Source organism: Ranitomeya variabilis, chromosome 1 (assembly GCF_051348905.1).
Source record: "Ranitomeya variabilis isolate aRanVar5 chromosome 1, aRanVar5.hap1, whole genome shotgun sequence".
Lineage (NCBI taxonomy): Eukaryota > Metazoa > Chordata > Amphibia > Anura > Dendrobatidae > Ranitomeya > Ranitomeya variabilis.
The window spans coordinates 618,948,745-618,966,171 of NC_135232.1; the positions used below are offsets into that span (position 1 = coordinate 618,948,745).

General features: G+C 49.6%; 1 long non-coding RNA gene across 1 annotated transcript in view; it reads right to left on the reverse strand.

The window, feature by feature from the left end:
* Positions 1–1,105: 1,105 nt before the first annotated feature.
* The window catches only part of LOC143773218 (uncharacterized), a 55,701-nt gene continuing 39,379 nt past the window's right edge, over positions 1,106–17,427 (reverse strand). Inside the window, exon 3 of the long non-coding RNA XR_013215108.1 lies at positions 1,106–1,530. This is a non-coding gene — a long non-coding RNA (uncharacterized LOC143773218). The remainder of the gene's footprint in view (positions 1,531–17,427) is intronic.

The window sequence follows — 17,427 nt, forward strand, 5'->3', positions numbered from 1 at the left end:
TTTAGTTCCCTCCATGGAAAACAGTTTCTTCAAAAGTAAATTATATTACAGTATTAGGCCATGTGCACGCGTTCTAGAATTTTCGCATTTTTTTGCTATAAAAATGAGATAAAACCGCGAAAAAACGCATCCATTAAGCATCCTATTAATAGAATGCAATCCGCAATTTTTGTGCACATGTTGCTTTTTTTCCGCAAAAAAAATGTATTGCGGTAAGAAAACACAGCATGTTCATTAATTTTGTGGATTTTTCACAGATTTCCCGCTATTTAATGCATTGGGAAGCTCCGGAAAAAAAACGCGAAAAATACGCACAAAAAAAGCAAAAAAAATGCATGCAGATTTCCTGCAGAAAAAGTCCTGTTTTGCTCAGGAAATTTCTGAAAAAAATCCTGACGTGTGCACATAGCCTTAATAATGTCCTCAATTGGACCCTAAAGATATTAAGTTCCCCACTTGTCACCATAAACTAATATAACATGTTCCACATTCTGGCCCCCAAACAGTAATTAAGTCCCTCATCTTGGCCCCCTTTATTTAATCATCTCGCCCAGCCAGACACCCTATAATTAGTGTTGAGCGATACCTTCCGATATCGGAAAGTATCGGCCGATACCGTCAAAGTATCGGATCTAATCCGATACCGATACCCGATCCCAATGCAAGTCAATGGGACGAAAATATCGGAATTAAAATAAACCCTTTCTTTCCTTGTAGGTTAATTCTACATGAAGGAAAACAACTAAGAATAATGTAGGATGTATTGGGGGAGGTGGCGGAGACATTAAAGGCACAGAGGTTTAGCCCAAACAAATAGAATAGCAGGTTTTTTTGTTTTTTTTTATGACGTTCGGCGTTAGAAAGATTTTGACTATTTTTTTTTTTATTTTGTCAGATATTGATGTTTCACTACTTCCACGTCCTTCACCTTCTTTTTTACTTCTCCCACACTTTCTTCTTCATTATCCTCATCATCAGCTTCTTTGACATCAACTATCTTCACCTTATTCATCTTCTTCTTCTACCTATAATTTTTTTTTTTTACATTGTTCATATTCTTTTTATTTAACTATTCACTGGTCAACAGCATTTTTGGTGCCAAAGATATTTCATCGAATTTAGGGTAACTTTGGGGTGCTGATTCTGAATATGTCATCAGTTTTGCCAGATTGGCTCAAGTTTTTGAGATTTTTCGTAAAATGTGTCAAAAAAAGACGTAATTTGCTACACGCGCATTAACTTTATTGAAATAACAGTCATCATGATGATTTTTTTGCTCTCTCCACACCATTGGAACACCAAATTTGAAGCTTTTTCTTTGTCCTTTGCTCCATTTTCGTAATAATTCGATACATGCTTTGCACACTATGTCTTGGTCCCCAAGCATAACCCCAAAATAGGCAAAATACACTTTTCTTACGAAGTCTGTTATGTTTCTTTTATGTTTTGGCAGTGTGTATTCACCACAAATGTAACAGAATGAGTCTGGATCGTTAAGACAACTTCTTCTTGATGAGTTCATGCTTTTCACTGGAAAACAGACAACAACATAAAGTTAGTGCAAAAATCAAGCTATGAACAAACTTTTAGAACACTAATTAACACAAAACTATATTGAGAACTGCTCAGTTCAAGTACTAATCCAAAGAAATTAATGAGATGATGCGTCGCATTTACCAACAAGTGCTATAAATAAGATACCAAAAATCTCAAAAACTTGAGCCAATCTGGCAAAACTGATAGCATATTCAGAATCAGCACCCCAAAAATACCCCAAATTCATTAAAATATTTTGGACACCAGAAAAAAAATTTTTTTTTGTTGACCTGTTATCTTTTTCATATTCAACTTCTTCATCATATTCTTATTTGTGACAGGCATTCCCGTAGTTGTTATCTATAAAAATTTGAAGATTACACCTTCCGTTCTGCCTGTCACAAAAGAGGTACATTTGTCAGCGTTCAGTTTGGCCTGCAGCATCAGGCTTTATCCAGGAGCACCACGAGGAGGAACGGACTCACCCCCATACACTGCTTAGTCTTCTTCTGCTTATAATTTAGATAATATCTTTTGCTCTTATATTTAGTCTTATGCTTAATGTTCTTCTGCTCTTTGTTCTGCAGCCTCTTGTTCTTCTGCTTCTCGGTCTTCCAGGTTGTCGTCGTTGTCTCCAGGGTCGTCGTCTCCGGGGTCGTCGTCTTCAGGGTCATCGTCTCCAGGGTCGTCGTCATCTCGGTGGTTGTCGTCTCTGGTGTCGTCATCATCTTAGGGGTGGTCTTCCGGGTCATCGTCTTTAGGGTCTTGAACTTGGAAATGTAGCAGAAGATACAAGAAGGCTGAGAAAATGCCGAGAAACAGCTGATGGAACTGGAACTCGGATGGCTACCCGAAGGTCCAAGAGCCAATGGAACTACCGTGGACCAGCTGACGTTACTGGAACCCGGTTACTAAGCAGGAGGTACCCGTGCCTGAAAGCACTACCAAGGACCACCTGACATTGGTGGAACTCGGATACCCAGAGGGAGGCACCTAAGCCAAAGGCTCTGCCCGGAACCAGCTGACGGTACTGGAACCAGGATGGGGAGCAGAAGGTACAAGAGCAAAAGACACTGCCGAGAACCAGCTGACGGTACTGGAACCCGGATGGGTAGCCGAAGGTCCAAGAGCCAATGGAACTACCGAGGACCAGCTGACGTTACTGGAACCCGGTTACTAAGCAGGAGGTACCCGTGCCTGAAAGCACTACCAAGGACCACCTGACGTTGGTGGAACTCTGATACCCAGAGGGAGGCACCTAAGCCAAAGGCTCTGCCCGGAACCAGCTGACGGTACTGGAACCAGGATGGGGAGCAGAGGTACAAGAGCAAAAGACACTGCCGAGAACCAGCTGACGGTACTGGAACCCGGATGGGTAGCCGAAGGTCCAAGAGCCAATGGAACTACCGAGGACCAGCTGACGTTACTGGAACCCGGTTACTAAGCAGGAGGTACCCGTGCCTGAAAGCACTACCAAGGACCACCTGACGTTGGTGGAACTCGGATACCCAGAGGGAGGCACCTAAGCCAAAGGCTCTGCCCGGAACCAGCTGACGGTACTGGAACCAGGATGGGGACCTATTCAAGCTTGTCTTCCTAGAGCCCCAACTGGCGGTGTTAGAGCCCAGGGTCAGCAGAAGGAGGAGCAGGGGGAGGGGAGTGTAGGCCGAAGCCTGCACTGGCGGCAGCTTTGGGTCTGTTGTGTCTGCGTGGCGGTCGCAGGACACGTTGCCGGCTACACAGCAGGGGAACAGCTGGCGGTGCTGAACCCCACTTACACATTGGCGAGGTGTTTGGCTCTGTGCAGCCAGCTCTTCTGGACAGCAACTAGTAAAACCACACAGTAATGACACCAAAGTATAAAAATAATAATAAAAAATTTATATAAAAAAATATATATATATATATATATATATATATATATATATATATATATATATATAATATATTATAATTGATGGACCACCACGTGTGCGATATTTATAGTGAAAAACCACTAGAAAATGGAAACCAAAGCTCCCGACGTAAGGACCCGAACCAATAAGAACAGGACAGGGAATATCAATAATATTAATTAATTTATTTTATTAAGTGACAATAGTGACAAACATTAATTGAAAATATATAGACATAAAATTAAATATAAAAATACATATATTGATAAAAAGATTATTGTGCACACTGAAAGCCGCAACACTTATAGGGCAAGCCAGATCCTCATAATAAGTTATAGCATATATGGCACATTATCCCAATATACACACTAAAAAAATATAAAAACTATATAAAAATTGTGTATAAAAATCAATTAGTGCCAGTGATATAAGGATATCACAAAAAAACGAACAATTCACTCTCAAATATCAAAGTGACCATGAAGAAAATATATATAAGTGCTATGTGCAAGAGTTGAACCACCATTAGGAGTACATAAGGTGCCAGAGAATGACCAAAGGGCCAAAAAGTGCTATGTGCTTATGGAAAAAAATGCCAGTTTACTTACAATGGTAGAGCAAGGGAATGACCCGAGGCTGCCAGCGGCTAATTAGTGTGCACCCCGACGCGCGTTTCAGACACGCAGTCCTTCGTCAGGGGGAATTCCCCCTGACGAAGGACTGCGTGTCTGAAACGCGCGTCGGGGTGCACACTAATTAGCCGCTGGCAGCCTCGGGTCATTCCCTTGCTCTACCATTGTAAGTAAACTGGCATTTTTTTCCATAAGCACATAGCACTTTTTGGCCCTTTGGTCATTCTCTGGCACCTTATGTACTCCTAATGGTGGTTCAACTCTTGCACATAGCACTTATATATATTTTCTTCATGGTCACTTTGATATTTGAGAGTGAATTGTTCGTTTTTTTGTGATATCCTTATATCACTGGCACTAATTGATTTTTATACACAATTTTTATATAGTTTTTATATTTTTTTTAGTGTGTATATTGGGATAATGTGCCATATATGCTATAACTTATTATGAGGATCTGGCTTGCCCTATAAGTGTTGCGGCTTTCAGTGTGCACAATAATCTTTTTATCAATATATGTATTTTTATATTTAATTTTATGTCTATATATTTTCAATTAATGTTTGTCACTATTGTCACTTAATAAAATAAATTAATTAATATTATTGATATTCCCTGTCCTGTTCTTATTGGTTCGGGTCCTTACGTCGGGAGCTTTGGACAGCAACTAGCGGTGTTGGAGCCCGGGCTCTGCAGGTGGAGCAGAGTGTAGGCCGAAGCCTAATTGAACCGATTTCAAAGGTAACCTTTAACCCCCCCTCAGGGGTTACAAACTAGAAGAGCCACAGCTTATGCAGCAGTAGTGCTGCACAAGTCAAAGGTTGCTCTTTTAATTTTTCTCCTTGCACACGCTGAATGAAACGCGTATAACATTTAGCCCTTTATACAGTCAAACTGTGTTGGAGGCGTGAGTTCCCTTCGTAATGAGACGCAGCACAGCTGACAAAAATGCCACCTTGGTGCTTTGCGCGGCCTCCTGAGCTTCGTTATTTGTTGCACAGGAGTCTGCGCTGTCGTGTTATCCCTTGGCCTTGCGCTGTTAGCGCTGCCCGTCCTCTGACAACATTTGATGTCGGCCGGTGCGGTTCGCGATGACCATGAATCCCAGCCCCGCAGTGTCTTAACATTGTTAAAACACTGCGGGGCTGGGATTCATGGCCTGGCGCAGTACATATGTTCGCCTCTCGCTTGGGTTCTTACACCTGCTTCAGACTATGCGGCGTCAGCTGATCCCTTATCGCATGCCACGGCCATGAAGCCGCACAGTCCGAAGAAGGCGGAAGGAGATGAGGGATAGGCGAAGAAATGCACCGTTCATGCCCGTCAATCACACCCTCGCAGTCAAAATAAATAAGACACCGAGGGGCGTTGTGTGGGGCAAGGCGGCGGCAGAGGCGCAGCCAGCCAAACAATGATGCCAGAAGACGGGCAGCGCTACCAAGGAGCTTGTTGCGTGTCAATACAAAGGAAAATCACACCTGAGGGACGTTTTAATGGTCTCAGAGGACTCATTTTAGACGTGTTCAGTTCCCCATGGGCAAGGAGAATAAGTTTCCGAGCCACCTTGCACACATGCAGCATTACTGCTGTACAAGGTGGCTGTAAAACATAGAAACGCCTGGGGGAGGGGGGACAGGTTCCCTTCAATTTCAGTTCTTGTGTCTGCGTGGCTGTCGCAGGACACGTTGCCGGCTACACAGCAGGGGAACAGCTGGCGGTGCTGGACCCCACTGACACATTGGCTGGTGTTTTTCTCTGTGCAGCTAGCACATCTGGGCCCCAACTGGCGGTGTTAGAGCCCAGGGTCAGCAGGAGGAGGAGCAGGGGGAGGGGAGTGTAGGCCGAAGCCTGCACTGGCGGCAGCTTTGGGTCTGTTGTGTCTGCGTGGCGGTCGCAGGACACGTTGCCGGCTACACAGCAGGGGAACAGCTGGCGGTGCTGAACCCCACTGACACATTGGCGAGGTGTTTGGCTCTGTGCAGCCAGCTCTTCCGGACAGCAACTAGCGGTGTTGGAGCCCGGGCTCTGCAGGTGGAGCAGAGTGTAGGCCGAAGCCTAATTGAACCGATTTTAAAAGTAACCTTTAACCCCCCCTCAGGGGTTACAAACTAGAAGAGCCACAGCTTATGCAGCAGTAGTGCTGCACAAGTCAAAGGTTGCTCTTTTAATTTTTCTCCTTGCACACGCTGAATGAAACACGTATAACATTTAGCCCTTTATACAGTCAAACTGTGTTGGAGGCGTGAGTTCCCTTCGTAATGAGACGCAGCACAGCTGACAAAAATGCCACCTTGGTGCTTTGCGCGGCCTCCTGAGCTTCGTTATTTGTTGCACAGGAGTCTGCGCTGTCGTGTTATCCCTTGGCCTTGCGCTGTTAGCGCTGCCCGTCCTCTGACAACATTTGATGTCGGCCGGTGCGGTTCGCGATGACCATGAATCCCAGCCCCGCAGTGTCTTAACATTGTTAAAACACTGCGGGGCTGGGATTCATGGCCTGGCGCAGTACATATGTTCGCCTCTCGCTTGGGTTCTTACACCTGCTTCAGACTATGCGGCGTCAGCTGATCCCTTATCGCATGCCACGGCCATGAAGCCGCACAGTCCGAAGAAGGCGGAAGGAGATGAGGGATAGGCGAAGAAATGCACCGTTCATGCCCGTCAGTCACACCCTCGCAGTCAAAATAAATAAGACACCGAGGGGCGTTGTGTGGGGCAAGGCGGCGGCAGAGGCGCAGCCAGCCAAACAATGATGCCAGAAGACGGGCAGCGCTACCAAGGAGCTTGTTGCGTGTCAATACAAAGGAAAATCACACCTGAGGGACGTTTTAATGGTCGCAGAGGACTCATTTTAGACGTGTTCAGTTCAACATGGGCAAGGAGAATAAGTTTCTGAGCCACCTTGCACACATGCAGCATTACTGTCGTACAAGGTGGCTGCACAACGTAGAAACACCTGGGGGAGGGGGGACAGGTTTGCTTCAATTTCAGTTCTTGTGTCTGCGTGGCTGTTGCAGGACACGTTGCTGGCTGCACAGCAGGGGAACAGCTGGCGGTGCTGAACCCCACTGACACATTGGCTGGTGTTTTTCTCTGTGCAGCTAGCACATCTGGGCCCCAACTGGCGGTGTTAGAGCCCAGGGTCAGCAGGAGGAGGAGAGGGAGCAGAGTGTAGGCCGAAGCCTGCACTGGAGCAAGTTGAAAGGGAACCTTTAACCCCCCCCCCCCAGGCGTTTGTAGCTGAAAGAGCCATCGTGTACAGCACTAATGCTGGAAAAGGTAAACTTAGCTCTTTTAATTATGGTCCTTGCACATGCTGAACCTAACACTTATGAAAAGTGTCCCCTCCTACCGTGATACCGTCCGGTAGGTGGAACTTTCCTTTGTGATGTGACGCAGCACAGCCGTCATTCTTACCCCCTTACTCCTCAGCGTTGTATGAATCAGTCCCGGAGCCTGCGCTGTTAGGTTAGCCCTTGGCCATGCACACATTTTGCGCTGCCCGTCTTCTGACATCATTTGGTGTCAGACTGGCTGCGCCTGTGCGGCTGCGCTGGCCGAGATCCCGCCTCGCAGTGTCGTCTAATGTAATCCCACTGCGGGCCTGGGATCCGTGGCCATGCGCAGTGCATATCCTCACCTCTCACTCCCCTCCCTACGGCTTCTTCAGACTGTGCGGTGTCACGGCCGTGGCATGCTATTAGGGATCAGCTGACACCGCACAGTCTGAAGAAGCCGTAGGGAGATGAGTGAGAGGTGGAGGTTCAGATATGCACTGCGCATGTCCATGGATCTCAGGCCCCCAGTGGGATTAAATCAGAAGACACTACGAGGCGGGATCTCATCCAGCGCGGCCTCACAGGCTCAGCCAGCCTGACACCAAATGATGTCAGAAGACGGGCAGCGCAAAATGTGTGCATGGCCAAGGGCTAACCTAACAGCGCAGGCTCCGGAACTGATTCAAACAACGCTGAGGAGGCGGCGCACGGCGCCAAGGGGGTAAGAATGACGGCTGTGCTGCGTCACATCACAAAGGAAAGTTCCACCTACCGGACGGTATCACGGTAGGAGGGGACACTTTTCATAAGTGTTAGGTTCAGCATGTACAAGGAGCACCACGAAAAGAGGCACTTTTTCCCTTTGCATCATTACTGCTGCACAAGGTGGCTCCTTCAGTAACAAACGCCTGGGGGGGGGACAGGTTCCCTTAAATTTAACTTGTTGTGCCTGCGTGGCGGTCGCAGTACGCGTTGCCGTATACACAGCAGGGGAACAGCTGGCAGTGCTGAACCCCACTAACACATTGGCGAGGTGTTTGGCTCTGTGCGTACAGCACTTCTGGACAGCAACTAGCGGTGTTGGAGCCCAGGGACAGGAGGAGGAGGAGGTGGTGGAGGAGATAGGAGGGATTGCCACACACACAGCAGGGGAACAGCTGACGTTACTGAACCCCAATAACAGAGGAGGGACTGTTGGGACTGTGCGTACAGCACTACCAGGCAACAACTAGCGGTGTTGGAGCCCAGGGACAGGAGGAGGTGGAGGAGATAGGAGGGATTGCCACACACACAGCAGGGGAACAGCTGACGCTACTGAACCCCAATAACAGAGGAGCGACTGTTGGGACTGTGCGTACAGCACTACCAGGCAACAACTAGCGGTGTTGGAGCCCAGGGACAGGAGGAGGAGGAGGTGGAGGAGATAGGAGGGATTGCCACACACACAGCAGGGGAACAGCTGACGTTACTGAACCCCAATAACAGAGGAGGGACTGTTGGGACTGTGCGTACAGCACTACCAGGCAACAACTAGCGGTGTTGGAGCCCAGGGACAGGAGGAGGAGGAGGTGGAGGAGATAGGAGGGATTGCCACACACACAGCAGGGGAACAGCTGACGTTACTGAACCCCAATAACAGAGGAGCGACTGTTGGGACTGTGCGTACAGCACTACCAGGCAACAACTAGCGGTGTTGGAGCCCAGGGACAGGAGGAGGAGGAGGTGGAGGAGATAGGAGGGATTGCCACACACAGCAGGGGAACAGCTGACGTTACTGAACCCCAATAACAGAGGAGCGACTGTTGACTGTGCGTACAGCACTTCTGGACAGCAAATAGCGGTGTTGGAGCCCAGGGACAGGAGGAGGAGGAGGTGGAGGAGATAGGAGGGATTGCCACACACACAGCAGGGGAACAGCTGACGTTACTGTACCCCAATAACAGAGGAGCGACTGTTGACTGTGCGTACAGCACTACCAGGCAACAACTAGCGGTGTTGGAGCCCAGGGACAGCAGGAGAAGCAGAGGAACACAATGTAGGCCGAAGCCTGATTGGAGAAAGGGAACCTTTAACCCCCCCCCCCCCCCCCCCCCCCCAAGGCGTTTGTAGCTGAAAGAGCCAGCTTGTGCAGCACAAAAGATGCAAAAGGAAAAGGTGGCTCTTTTCATTATGCTCCTTGCAAACACAGAACTAAACACTTATAAAATGTGTCCCCTGAAACCGTGAGACCGTCCCGGAGGTGGGACTTTCCTTTGTGATGTGACGCAGCACAGAATGTCATTCCTACACCCTTGGCGCCGTGCCCCGGCTCCTCAGCGTTGTTTGAATCTGTCCCGGAGCCTGCGCTGTTATGTTATCCCTTGGCCAGGCACACTTAGCGCTGCCCTTCTTCTGACATCATTTGGTGTCAGGTTGGCTGCGCCTGTGCGGCCGCGCTGGCCGACATCCCGCCTCGCAGTGTCGTCTAATGTAATCCCACCGCGGGCCTGGGATCCGTGGCCATGCGCAGTGCATATCCTCGTCTCTCACTCCCCTCCCTACGGCTTCTTCAGACTGTGCGGCGTCACGGCCGTGGCATGCTATTAGGGATCAGCTGACGGCGCACAGTCTGAAGAAGGCGTAGGGAGATGAGTGAGAGGCGGAGGTTCAGATATGCACTGCGCATGTCCATGGATCTCAGGCCCCCAGTGGGAAGAAATCAAAAGACAATGCGAGGCGGGCTCTCGGCCAGCGCGGCCGCACAGGCGCAGCCAGCCTGACACCAATTGATGTCAGAAGATGGGCAGCGCTAAGTGTGCCTGGCCAAGGGATAACATAACAGCGCAGGCTCCGGGACAGATTTAAACAACGCTGAGGAGCCGGGGCACGGCGCCAATGGGGTAGGAATGACAGCTGTGCTGCGTCATATTACGAAGGAAAGTCCCACCTCCGGGACGGTTTTACGGTATCAGTGGACACATTTTATAAGTGTTAAGTTCTGCGTGTGCAAGGAGCTAAACAAAAATAGCTACCTTTTCCTTGTGCAGCATTACTGCTGCACAAGGTGGCTCTTTCAGTAACAAACGCCTTGGGGGGGGGGACAGGTTCCCTTACATTTCAGTTGTTGTGTCAGCGTGGCGGTCGCAGGACACATTGCCGGCTACACAGCTGGGGATCAGCTGACGTTACTGAAACCCAATAACACTGGGTCGTATGTTTTGACTGTGCAGACGGCACTTCTGAGCCTCAACTGGCGGTGTTGGAGCCCAGGAATTTAAGTTCAGGTGGTAGAAAGATGAACACAACAGGAGACCTGGATAACATAGACAGTCACCTAATTATTTAATCAGGAACAGGAGTGGCAAATTCCTTCGAGATCCAGGCCTTGTTCATTTTCAGGAAAGTAAGCCGGTCAACGTTATCGGAGGATAGTCGCATGCGACGGTCAGTTAATACACCACCTGCAGCACTAAAGACGCGTTCCGATAATACACTAGCCGCAGGGCAAGCCAGCACCTCCAATGCATACTGGCTTAGCTCTGGCCATGTATCCAGCTTTGAGACCCAAAACTTGAAAGGGGAAGAGCCGTCTGGGAGTACAGCAAGAGGGCAAGACATGTAGTCTGTCACCATCTGACGGAACCGTTGCCTCCTGCTGACTGGAGCCGTCTGTGATGGTGTAGACTTTTGTGGCGGGCACAGAAAAGTGTGCCACAGTTGGGCCATACTGGTCTTGCCTTGGGCAGAGGCACTGCTTCTGCTCCCTCTTTGTGCAGAGCCTCCACCACTGCCTGGACGCACTGAGCTGCTTTGTAATGCACTAGCAGCACTTCTCTCACTTGGAATGGAGAAGATGATGGAATTCACCAGTGTGTCTTGGTACTCCCGCATTTTTCGCTCCCGATTCAACGGTGTGATGAGGCTTTCTACGTTGTCCCGGTAGCGAGGATTGAGGAGGGTGAACACCCAATAATCAGACATGTTGAGAATGTGGGCGATGCGGCGGTCGTTTCTCAGGCACTGCAGCATGTAATCCACCATGTGCTGCAGACTGCCAACTGCCCAAGAAACGCTGTCCCCTGCTGGAGGCGTGATCTCTGCCCGCTCGTCATCACCCCACCCTCGCTGTACACACTGAGTACTGGACAATTGTGTAACTCCCTCCTCTGGACGGATGTCTTCCTCCTCCATTGACTCCTCCTCATCCTCCTCACAAACTGTCCCCTGCCTACGCGTTTGTGAGGAACCACGTGGCGCTGACTGTCCAGAAGATGATGGAAGTGGTGAATCCTCATCCTCCACCTCTTCCACAACATCATCCCTTAGCGCTTGCAGTGATTTTTCAAGCAGGCAGATAAGGGGGACAGTCATGCTGACTAGTGCATCATCTGCACTCGCCATCCGCGTGGAATAATCGAAGGGACGCAAAACCTGGCAGACGTCATTCATAGTGGCCCACTCTGTGGTTGTGAAGTCTGAACGGCGCTGAGTGCGACTTCTTTACGCCTGATGCAGCTGGTACTCTATTACAGCTTGCTGCTGCTCACACAACCGCTCCAACATATGTAACGTGGAATTCCACCTGGTAGGTAGGTCACATATGATGCGATGTTCCGGCAGGCGGTGTCGGCGCTGCAGAGCCGCAATGCGCGCTTTTGCCGTGCTGGAACGCCGCAAGTGAGCACACTCTAGGCGGACCTTGTGCAGCAGTGCATCAAGATCCGGATAGTCCCTCAAAAAACTCTGCACGACCAAATTGAGCACATGTGCCAGACAAGGGATGTGAGTGAGGTTGCCGAGGCCCAGAGCTGCCACCAGATTTCGGCCATTATCACACACTACCATGCCTGGCTGGAGATTCGCTGGCACAAACCACACATCGCTCTCCTGCTTGATGGCATTCCAGAGCTCCTGCGCTGTGTGGCTTCGATTCCCCAAAGAAATTAATTTCAAGACGGCCTGTTGACGTTTGGCCACGGCTGTGCTCATGTCGGTCGTAACAGGTAAACGTTCATCACGGGTCCATGTGGAGGTGGACTGTGACGGCTCCTGCAGCAATGATTCTGAGGAACTGGTGTAAGAGGAGGAGTCAATGCGTACAGAATGGATTCCTGCAATCCTTGGAGTGGGCAGGACACGTCCTGCGCCACTCGCACGGTCTGTACCCGGCTCAATGACATTAACCCAATGGGCAGTGAGGGAAAGGTATCGCCCTGTCCATGTTGACTGGTCCACGCATCGGTGGTGAGGTGGACCTTGCTACGGACGGCGTTCAGTAGCGCGTGTTTTATGTGTCCCTCCACATGCTTGTGCAGGGCAGGGACGGCTTGCCTGCTGAAATAAAAGCGGCTGGGCACATTGTACTGTGGGACTGCCAATGACATCAAGTCACGGAAGCTGTCAGTCTCCACCAGCCTGAATGACAGCATTTCCAGTGACAGAAGTTTGGCAATGCCTGCAGTCAGAGCCTGTGCTCGTGGGTGGTTTGCCGAGAAAGGCCGCCTTTTCTCCCATGCCTGTACTACCGATGGCTGTAGACTGGGCTGGGAGTGTGTGGATGACTGGGAAAGTGGTGCTGCGGGTGGAATTACAGCAGGTCTCTGGACAACAGGGCCAGAGGTTCTTCCACGGCGATCCTGGGAGGAAGCCGAACCAGCTGCGTGTGAGCTGGAGGAAGAGGCAACACGAGCTGAAGAGGTGGTAGCTGCCGCTGTTGGTTGGCCTAGCTCTTCAGTGTGTTTTTCTAACAACGCCGCGTGCCTGGTCCGCACATGTTTCCACATGTTGGAGGTATTGAGGCTGCTGACATTTCGACCTCTTTTGACTTTGTGATGACACACCTTGCATTTGACATAGCAAATGTCATCTGCAACTGTGTCAAAAAAGGCCCAGGCACTGCAAGTCTTGGGAGCGCCCTTTTTGGCTTTTGGAAGAGACATGCTCCTAACGGGTGCCAAAGCGGAGGCTGCAGGATCCGCAGTCTTCCCCCTCCCTCTCCCTCTTTGGGCCGTACGGGGAATCTCTTCCTCAGAGCTGCTCCCACCACCTTCCTGTCCCTCACGCCAAGATGGGTCAAGGACCTCATCATCTACACTACCCTCTGCCCCCAACTGCTCCTCCTGGGTAGTCTCAGCAGCAGAGCACGCACCAGTAAGTGGCACCTGAGAGTCATCATCAGCGGATGCGGCCTGCGATGTGGTGACCGGAGGCACTGGCCCACCCGCCTCTTCAGAGGAAGAGAGAAAAAGCTGTTGGGCATCACTGCACCCTGCCTCTTCTTCCATTTCTCCAATGCTGCTTGGCTGGCCCCCTGTTTCCAAGCCAAGAGATTCAGAGAACAGAAGTAGAGACGGCTCCTGTCCTGGGCTCTCTGTCTGCCTGGGCAATTTGGCAGGTGGTGAAGAGACAGATGGCTGCTCTCCAGTGCTCTGTGTCTGAGAGGATGTGGCACTAATTGAAGTTGATGCATTAGCTGCCATCCATCCGACAACGGCTTCAATTTGTTCTTCACGCAGCAGCGGTGTACGGCGCTCTGCGACAAAGCTGCGCATGAATGACTGTTCCCTGGTGAAAGTGGGTGCTGATGAGTCACCGGTGCCCGCAGCAGGCACAGAATCCCCACGTCCCCTCCCTGCTCCACGCCCACGCCCACGTGCCTTACTCACTGCCTTCTTCATCTTGGTTGACTGATAAAGATAAGCAGAAAAGTACTAACGGCTTTGTGTGCTTATTCCTGAACAACTCCTGACAGGTATAAGAAACACTAATTTTCTAAAGTGTGGACTAGACTTTAATATGAGCTAATGTGGCCTACACAAATGTAAAGTGGTGTCACTGGTGTGTTTGGTGAACTTTATTATTTATTTTTTTTGGGGGGGCTGAACTGACAACAGAGAGAGCTGCAGTCACACGGAGACCGTGCAGACAGCCGTAAACGGCGCTGCAAGGCCCAAAAACCCTCCTCTACGTTATCCTATGTAGTGTTTTTCCACAAATTAGCTGGAGACGGGTGGAAAGACACTAACAGGATTTTTTTGAAAAAATGTGCAGCAGCCTGCACTACTTAAAAGAAAAGGAAAATTGATTTTACGGTATGACGCAGTGAAGAACCCTGAGCTGGAGACAACCAGGCTATGGCTGCTCACAGACTACAGGGCGAGCTGCAGTCACACGGAGACCGTGCAGACAGCCGTAAACGGCGCTGCAAGGCCCAAAAACCCTCCTCTACGTTATCCTATGTAGTGTTTTTCCACAAATTAGCTGGAGACGGGTGGAAAGACACTAATAGGATTTTTTTTGAAAAAATGTGCAGCAGCCTGCACTACTTAAAAGAAAAGGAAAATTGATTTTACGGTATGACGCAGTGAAGAACCCTGAGCTGGAGACAACCAGGCTATGGCTGCTCACAGACTACAGGGCGAGCTGCAGTCACACGGAGACCGTGCAGACAGCCGTAAACGGCGCTGCAAGGCCCAAAAACCCTCCTCTATGTTATCCTATGTAGTGTTTTTCCACAAATTAGTTGGAGACGGGTGGAAAGACACTAATAGGATTTTTTGGAAAAAATTAGCAGCAGACTACACTACTTGGAAAAAAAAAAAAAAATGTATGAGGCAATGAACCACCCTCCCTGAACTGAATACAACCAGCTATGGATGGCCTATGTGGCTGCACTCAGACTAGAGAGTGGGCTGCACTCACACACACACACAGACCTTGCAGATCGCTGTGAAAACAGCGCTACAAGGCAAAAGCAAGGTGAATAGTAGGTGAACACAGCGGTTGCTAAATTAGCCTTTGAAAAGCACAAAAAAGCAAATCGCTATCTCTAAACTGGCCCTCAGTCAGCAAACAGCGTCCTGTCACTAACTGAATTCACAGCAGAGTGAGCGCAAAATGGCGCCAGCGACTTTTAAACTGCATCATGACATTTCAGCAGCCAATCACAGCCATGCCAGTAGTTTCATGCCCTCCATGCTGAACAGGATGTGCCCACACTTGGAATCATTGTCATTGGCTGAATTTGTGCAGTTTGAATCTGGGAACTTCCGATTCCGGTATCCGATACGCGGCAAGTATCGGAATCCCGGTATCGGAATTCCGATACCGCAAGTATCGGCCGATACCCGATACTTGCGGTATCGGAATGCTCAACACTACCTATAATTTAAAATATGCCCCAGCCTGGACCCCTTTATTTTATAATATGCCCCAGCCTGGCCCCCTATGTCTCTTGTCCAGCCTGGCCCCCAGATATCCATCCTGCTTCCCCAGCTATACATACTGGCCCTCATTTGTCCCTTGTCCTGCCCCACCATATATCTCTCCTGGACCCCCATATATCCTTCCTGGCCCCTTGTCCTGGCTCCCCCATATATCCATCCTGGTCCCCCCCCATATATATGCTTCCTGGTCTCTTGTCCTGCCCCCCCCATATATCCATCCTGGACCCACATATATATCCATCCTGGCCCCTCCCCATATATCCATCTGTCCCCCCCATACATATGCATCCTGATCCCTTGTCCTGCCCCCCTCCCCCATAAATCGTTCTTTGCCCCCTATATATATATATATGCATCCTGGCTCCCCATATATCCATTCTGGTCCTTTGTCCTGCCCCTCCCCCATATATATGCATTCTGGCTCCCTCATATATATCCATCCTGCCCCTCCTCCATATATCCATCCTACCCCTCATATCCATCCTAGCCGCCCCATATATGCATCCTGGCCTGCCATATATGCATCCTGGCCTGCCATATATATGCATCCTAGTACCTTGTCCTGCCCCCCCCCCTAAAATCCATCCTAGCCCCCCATAGATCCATCTTAGCACCCCATATATCCATCCTGATCCCTTGTCCTGCCACCCCAATATTTCCATCCTGGCCCCCCTATATATGCTTCCTAGTCTCTTGACCTGGCCCCCCCATATATATCCATCCCGCCCCCCCATATATATGCATCCTGGCTGTGCCATATATATATACATCCATCCTGGTCCCTTGTCCTGCCGCTCCCCATATATCCATCCTGGCCCCACATATTTGCATTCTAGCCCCCTCATATATATCCATCCTAACAACCCCCCCCCCCCATATAGAGGAGGACGCCGCCGGGAACGCAGGAAGGTAAGAGGAATTTTCTCGAGAGAGAGATTTAAAAAAATTCCTCTTACCTTCCTGCGCTCTCGGCGGCGATGTCCTTCTCAGCAGGTTGGTGCGCACATACTAACATGGCCACCAACATAGCAGAGGCCGTCACATGCAGCGCATGACACTGACGTCATACACCGGTTATGACGGGCGCACACTCTTCAGGATTGATCGGGACGTGCGCAGCAGTGGTTCAGGTAATGAACGCTGCGTGCACGCACCCCTGCACATACGCGGACTGCGCTTTTAAAGGGCCCGTGCCCCTAAAAAACGCAGACTATTTTTTTTTCCCTCTTCTTCTCCTCCACCTCTCCTTCCCACAGCCAAGGGCCCACCAGGAATTTCCCGGTACACCACCAGGCCAGTCCGACCCTGGTAACCACGAATACCTAAGTTACTGCAGTGCCCTGCACATGGGTAAGTGACATAGCGAATAAGAATAACTATACCACATTTCTTATTTTAGGTATTTTTATGTATTTATTTTCAGAAAATACTACTACTCTGGGCACCATAATGTAAGTACAATAGACATTTACTATGTATGGGGCAGATATTTGTCTCCAATCATTGGCCATATGTGATGCAAAACACTAGGTGGCACTACAGTTCACACTAAACGGGTTGTCCAATACGTGGACCCTTGCTATGGAGGGACCTGCAGCATCTATGCACAAATGCACTGCTGCCAACAATCCAGTTGCACAGGGGCCTTGGAGGCTAGGGGCCACTACCACCTACACGGCAGGTGGAATTGTGCATACTCGTGAGCTATTGGGCTGCAAAAGGCTCATATATTGTTCTTGCACAGGGGCCCTCAATATGGCGAAGCAATAACTTTTTTGCAATTTTGTCTATTTTAATGGTTACATCTTTAATAAAGCTTTTACAGATATGCTGCAAATATAATCAATCACATCTTTAGATCAACAACAGCTTTTCCTCCTGAATT